At 52.1% G+C, this 10,424-nt stretch overlaps 1 non-coding gene across 1 annotated transcript; it reads left to right on the forward strand.

Annotated features, from left to right (window-relative positions):
- The first annotated feature begins 3,548 nt into the window (after positions 1-3,548).
- On the forward strand, positions 3,549-3,630 carry TRNAS-UGA (transfer RNA serine (anticodon UGA)). The gene has a single exon. It is a non-coding gene; the product is annotated as a tRNA-Ser (tRNA).
- The last annotated feature ends 6,794 nt before the right edge of the window (positions 3,631-10,424 follow it).

Below are 10,424 nucleotides of genomic sequence, written 5' to 3' on the forward strand. Positions count from 1 at the left end.
CCTTCCCCTTTCCCTAGCCATGTGTGTGAGCCACCAGGACCAGCACGTACAAGGCCTCGCTGCCGAAGCACTGACAGTGTCCAGTGACGCTACACCTGGCCCTCTACTGACAGCTCAGGGGTTTGGCGTCCTCTGGCACTGAGATTCCACAATAATTACAGGGTTATTTCTAATTGGTTAAAGCAGAACTTGTGCTGAGATTAACACGTCCCTCATGGGTCTGGGGGTTTTACAGTATGAACTGGCTCTGCGTGTGGGTACTGTGCATGTGTTTGAGTGATACTAACATGGCTGAAACACACAACTCCCCATCCTGGGGGTTTCCATCCCCCCGATTCCTTCCACGGGGGGCGCTGACCCGGCTCCTCTACAGCCAGATGCCCTGATGGCAGCAGTCGGGATGTTGGGAGAGGTTTTGTTTTCTGTGACTAGTGACAGCCCCAAAGTGACTCCCACCAGCCCCCATTGCCTTGCCCTGCAGCTGCCAGTCTCTGAATCCTGGCCTGGAATTCGATTGGAACGAGGCCCCTGGGAGCTGGATAGACCACGAGTCAGACATTGCAACATTGTAGCCAGAACATCCATGTCTAGATTTTAAGGCCAGTCAAGACAACTAAATAATCCTGTCTAACCCCCATGCATGTGACAGGCCACAAAGTCACTCCTGCACAGAGCCCAACCACTGGGATTAAACCAAAATATTCCAGCCCTTAGGAGAATATCTCGTTGTGTGCTACAGACGGAGCATAGGAGAGGCAGAGGGGTACCAATACTGGAGGCCCCTGAACTGGAATGGATTTGGTGAGATGTACCCAGCTGATCTGGGCAAGTGACTTGTGCCTCATGCCACAGAGGATGACAAAAACTCCAACATCCCTGCCAGTGTGAGCTGGGGGAAATTCCTTCCTGACCCCAGCAATGGAGATCAGGGAGACCCTGAGCATGAGAGCAAGGCCACCAGCCAAGCACCGGAGAGAAATGGTTTTCTATCTCACCCGAGAGCACTTTCTTCAGCACCCCCTGTCCCCTCTTGCCACCCCCATGTGGGGTGAAGAATCCATCATTGCCCTGGGTACTTTGTTCCAATGTTTAATCACCCAATTGCAAATGTGTCCCTTATTTATCATTTTAGTTTCTCTGCCATTAACTTCCAGCCACTGGTTCTTGTTCTGCCTTTTGCTGCTGGGTTAAAGAGCCCTTCAGTACCCAAAATTTTCTCTTTGGGAGGGGATTTACACACTGTCATCAAGTGACCTCTTGGTCTTCTCTGTGATAAACTGAGCAGACTGAGCTCTTGTCTTGCACTGGAAGGCAACTTTTCAGCACTTTTTTTTCTCTTCTCTGCCCCCCATCCAATTTTTCATTCTTCATCTTAAAATGTGGCCAAGATGACTGTGTGCAAGAGTCCAGTGTTGGTCTGACCAATGTTGTACAGAGATAACACTAGTGCCCTATATCTCGTCACTGTTCTCCTGTCTGTACATCCAAGGATAACGACAGCATCACACGGGCATTTCATGCTGAGTTGTTTGTTCATTATGGCACCTAAACCCTTCTCCGAGTCACAGCAGTCTGTCCTTGCTCGTTAGTAAAGCTCAGTGTGTTTGAATGGCCACAGCTTCCCAAGTGTTCTGTAAAATGCACAAGGGATTCCCCTCCTCAGTCACCTTCACCTGCTGCTGGTCTCTTGTCTCTTTCTTCTTCTCCAGGATCTGCATGTGTCATTGTGGGGGGAGTTCTCCTCCTCTCTTTGCCTGGGAGCAATGTGACCCCCCCGGATGGACTGACCAAACCCAGGATTCCTTCAGCCTGAAAGCAGAGGGGAGCCTTCACCCGCTCCCTCTTTAAGGCTCCAGTCCCAGGTCCTAAATTTCCTGCCAAAGCACAAAAATCCACCCTGAGCCCAACTCCTCTCTCGGTGGTGACTTCCTTTCTCCCACAAATCTGTCTTGAGGACACAGCCCTGGGAACAGGTGAACACAACCCCTGAGATTTCCCTTCGCAGCCTGCAAGGGGCAGTTCGCCCTATTAAACAGCTCGGGAATGTCGTCTTTTTATTTTCTCCTTTCAAAAGTAACTTCTTGTATTTCTAGTCTCTTTATATGACCCACCGATTTTCCGCTTCCAATTCTCTGCTGTACACGCCAGCACTGGATCGAGTGAGGTGCCTGGACCCATCCTGTACTGAGTACATGGGGGACTTGCAGGATCAGACCCTAAAATCACTTTGGAGGGAAATTCTAACCCCACTCAACCCCAACCCGTTCCTGGGAGGTGTCGGTATTGACCCAGGCCGCCGAGCACCAGGGAATGAAGAGACCAATTTTATCAGTAAGTCAGACCCCCTGGCTGCCCACTGCCTGGATCACCTCCCCCCAGGTGACGCGAGTCACCCTCCAGAGCCATTGCTGGGCCCCGGGGGGCAGCCACACAAGCCATGGGGATGGGCAGCTCCCAGGAATCTCGGCAACGAATCTCCAGGCCGGAGGGTTTCCCCTAGTGCCTGATCCACCCTCAGGGTCCAGCCAGCCAGCAGCTTCCACCCCAGGCTAGTGCGCTAACAGCAGCAGCGTGGCTGGGGGGCTCGGCCAGTAACTGGGGCCAGTTGTCTGAGCATGAACCCAGCCGACCCCAGGAGATGGACCCGGGTCACCAGCCCAACCCACCACGCAGCTGCTGCCACTGCTCCATTAGTGCATGAGCTCCCATGGACCACGCTGGGGAGATCCCCCAGCTGCAGGGTAGATGCCCCTGAGCGCCTGGCAGGGCACAACTCCTGGCTGCCCTGCCCTGCTGAGTTCTCTACTAGGCTGGGTGGATCTGGGGCGAAGGGTGCTGGGTGACAGGGGGGCGTTGGCTCTGGGCTGGGACTGTCACTTCCCCCCCTCCCTATCCAACAGATTCACAGCAAACGAAACCAGCTCAGCCTGCAGGGGAAGAGTTCAGTCCAGGGCCTGGTGCATTCTGGGAGCAGGGATGGTGCAGAGAAAGGGCAGATACAGGGCACCTCTGAACACTCTGCGCAGAACTGCCTGTCCTGACCCACAGCCCCTGTTATCCCAGCCCTGGGCTCCCCTCTCACTGCTCTGCCAGTGCCCCTCACTCCCGATCCACAGACCTCCCCTGCTGTATCTGTGACTTCTGCTACTGAACCACCAATGCGCTGACTCCTCTTGTGAGACATTTCTCTGCACAATACTGCTGCTATTCCGGTTACTGACTCCAGGAAACATTTTCCTTAGCCTGGTTCCGTGTGTCACTGGTTTCTATAGCAAAGATCAGTCCCTGGCCCTGTGGCCCAGACATCCTCATTCACATCAAGCTTCAAGCTGAGAATCATTTCTCATTCCCGCTCTGTGGGAGGGGAGACTTTTAAACGCGCTCTCTGTGTGACTGAACATGGCTAAGCAAAGAGAACAAACCCAAAATCCCCCCTGTGCTTTGGGAGCCAGGTTTGCTGTGGAAATTCTGTAGTTCAGATGACTTCATGCCTGGGCATTGTGATTCTTTACCAGTTTCTCTGTCAGAGGGGCAGTTTTGTGCTCACAGCTGTGATGGCTGAGTGGTTAAGGCGTTGGAGTTGAAATCCAATAGGGTTCCCCTGTGCAGGTTCAAATCCTGCTCACAGTGAGGCCTGTGTTTTAGCTACTCTGTAACCTGGGCAATACCTCTCTACAACCCCCTGAGACACTCTCAATTCTCTCCCCACCTCAAGTAAATCCTGTTCTGCTCCTTTCATAGAGATGCCTGGGACACCACTTCTCAGCACCTAAAGCCTCTGGCACTCACCTAGTGCCCCATAGATCAGCCATAGCCCTGGTTCTGCTTCTCTCTCTAGCGTGTGAAAGGAGCCAAGTCAGTGACTCCATGGGGGCTGCAGAACCAACAGAGAGAAAATAAAAAAAAGGTGCCCAGCAGCCATCTCTGCCCCTGCACCTCCCACCTGCTAGCAGGCCTGGCTGATAAGCTCCTCCTCTTTTCCTTCAGCGCCTCCCGCTGGCCATTGATGGGGTGTGCTGGAGGAGTGAGGAGAGAAAGAAGTGGGGCAGGGTCGGGTAGGAAGAGATTTGATGGTTTGGGGGCAGGGCCTGAGGTGGAGCAGGCATTGAGCACTGCCCGGGAACTCTAAGTCAGCACCTCTGAGCGCAGAAGCCTTCCCTGAGTCTGAGCTGCCAGGATCCCTGCCGCAGAGCAGGTGCCACAAGTCTCAGCCTCTCTGTCCCACACATGGCTCTGGGCACCACCAGGAATCATTTGGCTCCTGGCACACAAGGCAACTTGAAAGCTGAGTCCCTGGACACCAGCTCAAACCCTGGTTCCTCCCATTAAGAGCCTGATGCTCTACTGACTGAGCAAGCCAGGCTTGCTAGGAGCCTCCACCCCTCTTCTTCTTCTCCACGGCCACTGCCAATTCCTCCTTCTCTTCCTCTCTCCTGCATCTGAGGGTCACTAAATCTCCTCACCTAGACAGCCAGCCCGTCCACTGCACCCCAATCCCCCATGCCTGAGCCTCCCTGCTAAAGTCCTGCACCTGGCTCCATAGAATTAATTCTCACATGTTGCTTGGAACTCTACTTCTTGTGCCCAGAGAGTCTCGGCCCCACTCAGTAGAAGACCTGAGAAACACAGTGTCTGCCTTTTCTAAAGAAGTGTTTGGAGGGGCTTTTCTTCCCTGACCTAATGGATAAGATGTCTGACTTCAAATCAGGAGATTGAGGGTTTAAGTCTCTTCATGGTTGTGTTGCTGCAGTTTTACCTTCGTGCTGAAAGTCCTGCTCCCTTCAGGGCTGGAACCTCTTCTTGGCCGCTCAGACCAATCCTCTGGCTTCAGCTAGGGTCCTGGGAAGGAGTTGGGTTGGGTGTCACAGAGGCATGAGCCGCAGGTGCTTCCAGTCAAGCCCTTGCCATTCCTGACTTGCCAAAGATAATGGGTTGCTGCCTGGGCTGGCGTGTAGAGCAGTTTCCCTCTTCCAAGTGTGCACCTGTCCCTGTGCTTGAGAGGGTTGGTAAATAGCACCTTAGGAGCCTGGGTGTTTCTCTGCTTCTCGCCAGCTGGGGAAAAGCCTCTTGGGGTAAAATCTTCTGCCCCACTGCAAAAGTGAGCACTGTGAGTGGGAACAGACAGAGGCCACACCAGGGGGCTGGCCCTGCTTTCCTACCTTCTTCTGATGTTGGCCACAGAGCATCAGCAACTGCCCCGCATGCTGGTCAGTGGGTCACTTTCAGTGGGTGTTTGGCATGGCAGGGGGCAGCCTCGCTGGGGGTCTTTGTGGCTGTCTGCTGGCCATGCATAGGCATGGTTCTCCCCTCCTCTTGCCCTGCCTTCAGTTGCTCTGTGGCTTATAAACCTTCCCTTTGAGTTGTCAGCACCAGCCGCTTTTGCTCTAGGTGTGCGGAGGAGGGAAGGTGTGAGGGGCTTCAGGCTGGGCTCCACCTCCCTCCTGCCAAGCCCTGACTATTAATCCCGGCCCTGGCACTCCTTTCGTCAAGCGCCATGTGGGTCAGAGGAAAGATGTGGCAGGAAGCACAAGGGCCAAACTTGTGGGCATTAGGTGAAGCAGCAAGAATCCCAACCAGGTCAAACCACAGGACTACAGGCAGCCATAGCCACCTCTGCACCCCAATCCATTGCAGCCATCTCAACCAAAGACCTGGCTCTAGTTTGTGTGAGTCACTCAGCAGGAGGGAAAAGACTCATTCTTAAACAACTGGAGACAGAAAAATTGAGCACTTTGAGCTCCAGGGCTTTACCACAAACCAACACAAGTTCCCACTGACATTTGAACTCAGACTGCAGGATTCAGAGTGCTGAGTGCTGCCCATTACAGCATGGGACCAGCTTGTTCTGCCTTCTCTGGCCATCGGTGACCCTCACGGGGCTGGCTCGTGTAAGGGACTGTTGGCCCTTTACTAAAATTTAGTGGAGTTTTTGGTTGGCTACTTCCCAGTCCCAATAAAAGGGGGAAGGGTCAATGGGAAATCAGGCCCCTGAGACTGACGTGCCCCTGGGGCAATGGTCACCAATTGGTAGGGAACACGTTAGAATTTGTTAATGGAGGAAAATTCCCAGTGAAAATTGGCAAAGCTGTGAAGATTTTGAAAAATTCCAGTGAATTTACACATGAAGACACAAACAGAGAGACAAACACACAGAGAGAAAGAGAAAATCACAGACTGCACAGGCCCACACAGACATAAACAAAAACCAAACCCACACAAACCCACACAGCACACAGAGGCATATACACAAAAGGGAAAGCCACACAAAATATAGAAAGAACAAATCCACACCAAAAAACACAGCAAAAGCCCACAACAAGAAAGCACAAAACCCACATACCAAAAGAATACTAAGCAAAAAAACAATCTGTATGCAAAAATCATACACACACGCACCCAAAACTATGCAAGGCATCCACCAAAATCACACAGGACCCACATGCACATCAACACGACAGACGAAAACCACATCAACATACAGAAAGCCAGGCAGGGTTTGAGTCTCACAGCAAAGAGGGTGAACACACAGCTGGTTTGGGGAGCAAAGACTGAAGGGGAGTCAGGGGCAGCACTCTTGGCTCTGCCTGACCCCTCCTGACACAGGTGGCTGGTGGAGAGCAGAGCCTGGTAGATCTGTGGAGTCTGCCCTGCTCTCTGTAAAGCAAGGGGACCTCAGTGTCTTCTGAGCTGCAAGTGTATTTTCTGTAGGGCAAACTCATTAGCAGAACCCATTTGCTTAAAGAAAGCTAGTGTTTCAGGTGAGGTTTGAACTCACAACCTCAGCATTGCTCCACTTAGCACTGCTACTATAAGTTCTGTACACTAACCCATTGCCCCTCTGAGGGCCTTGCCTCCTTGATTCATGGATGAATTAGGGGTTGAGGAGGGTTGCATTAACTAAAAAAAATCCATATTAATGGCTGCTGAATGGCAGCAGCAAAGGTGGGGAGCCTCCTTCTGTGTGACAGAGCTAGTTCCCACCTTCTGTTACTGAGGGGAAGGTTGGTGCTTTGAGCCCACCCAGTGCTGGAACGTCCCATGGGTGAGATTAACAGAACTCAAGAGGAGAAAAGGAAAGGGAGGGGAAGTCTTTTCTAGTCCTGCCTAGCTCCATTGGTCTCCTGTGGCCCTTTCGGCTCTCTGCTCCCCTGTTGGGGAGATGCAGAGACAAGCCCCCATCTGGGTGAGTCACCGAGAGGCTGTGTCCCATGGAGTGTGTGTGGGAGAGGGGGAGGGTTGGATTGGGCTCAAGGGGAGAAGGTTGTGTGTGACAGTGTGTGGGGGAGGGGGAGGGTGTGTTCCTTAGGATATAAATGATGGAAAACACAAGAGCAGTGACAGCGAAGTCCCATGTCTCAGTGTTATCACCCTGTGTGGTGCTGCCGTTCACCTTCCCCTCCTATGGTCTCATCTTTCATTGAATCCAGCATTTTTTCACCTGTCATCACCACAGAGGTGTCCCACATGCCTCAGATACAGAGTGTCCCTCTTAGAGACGCCGAGGACTGGAACTGATTTCAGCTGCTGGACAGCTCTGCTAGGTCTTCATTTATTTGCATAGGAAAATGCTGAGTGTTTAAATTCATTTAAAGTCCCGCTTCCCCCCCCCCATTCAGCGAACTCCTGAACATACTGGAGATGGGTCTGGAAATCCATTTTCATTCGAAAAAGTTTTTCAAGGGAATCACTTGGATTGTAACTAGGAACCTATTATCCTGCAGGGAAACATTCACCCACTGATCTATACTCGCAACAAAAAGTGTCATGTATAGCTCAGAGCAGGAACAGTTTTTAACCTAGGGGTTACTAAACTTTCTCTGTATACAAACACCACAGCTTACAAACTCCCCACCCCCGCTCTGTGTCACCAGAGCACAACAACAACTCTCCTTGGAGCACACACAGCTCCCCAGCTCCCTGCCCGTCAGTCTCTCCAGCATTGCTCCAATCCCTTAGGGCCAGTGCTAGTCCTCCAATCCTCCCAGTGGGCCAATAATGTCACTCATACCACTCAGAACCCGCCCCCCAAAACCCTGCCTCTCATCTGCCTAAGGCTCTGGGAGGGAATTTGGGTGAGGGGAGGAGGTCTAGGATTCAGACCCTGGGTTGGGGCTGGGGATTGGGGTACAGGAGGGGTGCAGGCTCTGGGGGGAGTTTGAGTGCAGAAGGGGTGAGAGGCTGGTCTCTGGGAGGGAGTTTGGGTGGAGGAGGGGTTCTAGGGTGCAGGCTCTGGGATGGAGTTTGGGTGCAGGGTGCATTCTCTGGGCTGGGACAGGGGTAGGGGAAATAGAAGGAAGGATGGAGGTGCAGGCTCTGGGAGGGAGATTGGAGCGGATGGGAGGGGGTGTGTGGAGGGAGGGGTGCAGGCTCTGGGAGGGAGTCAGGGATGCGGCACTTACCTGGGGCTCCAAGGCGGGGCAGGCTGGGGGGCCTCTGCATGCTGCTGCCCTCAGGCATCACCCCCACAGTGTCCCATTGGCTGCAGGGGCTTGGAGTGGGGGCAGCGCGTAGAGGCACAGCTCTGCCCCGCCCTCCATTGGGAGGGGCCAGCAGCCACTGGAGTGAGCAGACAGATGCTGCACTGCCAGGGCCCCCGGGGGGGAGCGCCTGGGGGCAGCAGGTGGGGCCAAGGGAGTGAACTGGTCCCAAAACTGCTGAAGCCCCATGGGCAAGACCTGGGAACCAGGACTGCCAGCCACACAAACACCTTTAAGAGGAGGTGTCCCACTCCCTGTCAAAAAATGATCTTCCTCCTTCTGTTCAGTGACAGCCTGAATTGTTACTTATCCCAGCAGAGCCAGAGGACTGAAAGCAGCAACATCAAACCCTTGTGTAGTTCACAGGTATGGACATAAACACTCCCTGGTATCTGAAGAGATGTTCAGCTTTGCCCTTGGTCAACTACAAGGCTAAAGGGAAAGGAGGTGGCGCCAGATATAAAGAGTGAAACACGACACATCATAGTTATGCCCATGGTGGCTGCAAAATCTTTTTATAGCCTTCTTCTTATCATCAGTGTATTGTTTTCTCTGGATTCTAGGCCTTGACAAGAAATTTGTACCTTGATAAAATAATCAACTGCTCTTGGTGAAGGCAATGGACTTAACACCCACTGGGGTGTCCCTACACAACTACAAGTACTAACAACATGGCTGCATTTTGGCCATAGTTTTTAATCAGGGCAATAAATTGAAACAGCCCCCTGTTAAATCATTTCCCAGCCTGAGTCCTTCACCCACATTCCTTAAAACACTGGGCCACCATGTGGACATTTCATTTCCCACCTCAATTTCACACAGAGACACAATTACCTTTGCACAGATCCATGAACAGCAAAACCTCCCTATGTCTCTGGTCTGAGCCAGGGCACTCGATTCCAGTGAACTCTTCTCTCCTGCAGTGGCGATGGGCAAACAGAGGGGACGTGGCACCTGCATCCCTGACAGGGAGATATTGGCTTGGCTCTTTCTTTCTGCTGCTGTTGTTCGTCCATGAAACATCGAGGGTGAAATACAAGGCTGGGTTCATGCACCAGCCCCCGGAAATATTTCAGTGCCCCAGAAAAATCCTGCCCACTGCTATTGGAACGATCTGCTGGAGATTTGACTAGGAAAGAGACTGTCTGAATTGTCAGAGTGGGGAAGGAACAACAATCTACAGTAATGTTGTTCACACAAACACACTCTCATCCTGCTCCAGCCGGAAGGGAAATGGGCAGGAATTCTCGCTGTTCAGCCAAGGACACACTTACACTGATGTGCAGACGTGAGTGTGCTGGGGAAGCTGGTCTGAGCAAACAAGGGGAATGACAATTCAGTGAGAACAGAATCATCATGTAGTGAAACCAATTATGTTAAGTAGTTGTGGCCGAGTGGTTAAGGTGATGGGCTAGAAATCCATTGTGGTTTCCCAGCACAGGTTCAAACCCTGGCAACTGTGATGTTGTTGTTGTTGTTATTATTATTGCACTCTTAGTGCCTGAGCATCCACAGTGTGAACTGGCGCCAGATCTAGTTTCACTCTATCTACACTTAAAACACTGCTGTGGCACTGCTATAGCTCTCTGGAGCAGACAGTGACTGGAGGGGTTTTCTCATCCCTGTAATAGCTACATTGACAGAACAATTCTTCCTTTTCTTTAGCACTATCGAACCAGGGCTTAGGTCACCTTAACTCTATGGGTTGGGGGGAGATCACACGCTGAGAGACGTAGCTCTGCCAGTTAAGTGCCCAGCGTACACCAGCCCTTAGATTCCTCTTGGTATTTCAATGCAGGCACTGACCTGTGAGAGGAAAACATCAGATCACAAACACAGAGACTGAATTCCCCACATTTAATCTTGCTGCACTTTCCAGAAAGTCACAAAATTCAATTCATTCTTGCTAGGACAGAGAAAAAATAAGTGACACTAAGTTTTTGGCTT

Source organism: Gopherus flavomarginatus (genome assembly GCF_025201925.1).
Source record: "Gopherus flavomarginatus isolate rGopFla2 chromosome 13 unlocalized genomic scaffold, rGopFla2.mat.asm SUPER_13_unloc_3, whole genome shotgun sequence".
Classification (NCBI taxonomy): Eukaryota; Metazoa; Chordata; order Testudines; family Testudinidae; genus Gopherus; species Gopherus flavomarginatus.